Raw genomic sequence first — 1,514 nt, forward strand, 5'->3', positions numbered from 1 at the left:
CTTAATATTTTTTTTATTATCATCTTGTTAAATTTATACCTATATCCTATATTTATCTATATCCCTTTTAGATGTTCCCATAAGTATAGAATCCTTAATATTAACAAGTATCATCTTACTATATGGGGATGTAAACAATTTTGCTCTTATTAAATAACAAATTATGTGTATTTGTGTGTGTGTGTGTTTGTGTGTGTTTTCCTTATTTACCTTTCTATGTATCTCTTGAGTTTTGTAATTCCAGGTTGAATTTTCCACTGAGCTCTGGCTTTTTCATCAGGAAGGTCTGGAGGTCTGTTATATCATTGAATGACAATCTCCTTGCCTGGAATATTATGCTGATTTTTGCTGGATAGATGATCCTTTGTTGTAATCCGAGTTCTTTTGCCTTGCAAAATATCATGTTCTAGTCCCTACAATCTTTCAATGTAGAGGCTTCCAGATAAAGTGCAATCCTCACTGTAGTCCCACCACATTTGAATTGTTTCTTTCTGGCTGCTTGTAGTGTTTTCTCCTTTAACTGATAGTTCTGGAATTTGGCTACAACATTTCACAGAGTTTTCAACTTGGGATCTCTTTCAGGAGGTGCCTAGTGGATTCTCTTGATTCCTATTTTACCCTCTGGTTCTAGTATCTCAGGGCAGTGTTCCTTGATGAGCTCTTGGAAGATGTTCTCCAGGCTAATTTTTTTTTTTCATCATGATTTTCCAGTAGACTAATAATTCTGAAATTATCTCTCCTGGATGTGTTTTCCAGGTCAGTTATTTTTCCATTGAGATATTTTACCACCTTTTCTAATTTTTCATTCTTAATGTTTTGTTTGACTAATTCTTGGTGCCTCATAGAGTCATTAGATTCAATTTGGTTGACTCTAATGTTTACTGAATTATTTTCCTCAGTTTTGAAGCTCCTTTTCCATATGTTCAGATTTCCTTTTTAGTTCACTCATTTTTCTTTTTAAGGGGCTGTTTTATTCATTGTCATACTTTTCTAATTTTGATATTTAGATTTAAAAAGAATTATTCATTTTATCTTCAACCTCTCTAATTTGGTTTTCAAAGTTCTTTTTGAGCTCTTCTAAGAATGCTTTATGTGTTTGAGGACCATTTCATATTCCCTTTTGAGGCTTCAGCTGTGGATGTCAAATCAATGCTGTCTCCTCCTAAATTTGGCTCCTCCCACTCACAATAATAGGATTTTAGAGTCTTTGTCTTTGCAGTCTGTTTTTACCCATTTTGAGGAAGGGTCTTAGCCACACCCTTCATCTAGGGCTCCCAATCCTTTACTGTTTAAAATTTTACTCTGGGGCACTAATTACTATGTTTTCAGCTTCAGAGCAGGGATTGGAGCAGCCAGGGTTTACTCTGCCATCCTGGTACCTGGAAGTTCAGATTTCCAGGCTGTGGGTTAGTAGTTCCAGGAGCAGTTGCTGCCATGGCCACAGGCCCTGTATATATCTCTTACCCAGCTTGGTCAGATCCCAGCCCTGTGGTGATAGGCCTGGGAATGGCCCT

The sequence above is a fragment of the Petaurus breviceps genome, unplaced genomic scaffold (genome assembly GCF_028583685.1).
Source record: "Petaurus breviceps papuanus isolate PSGF00001 unplaced genomic scaffold, PetGlider_PUasm1.0 183, whole genome shotgun sequence".
Taxonomy (NCBI): Eukaryota; Metazoa; Chordata; class Mammalia; order Diprotodontia; family Petauridae; genus Petaurus; species Petaurus breviceps.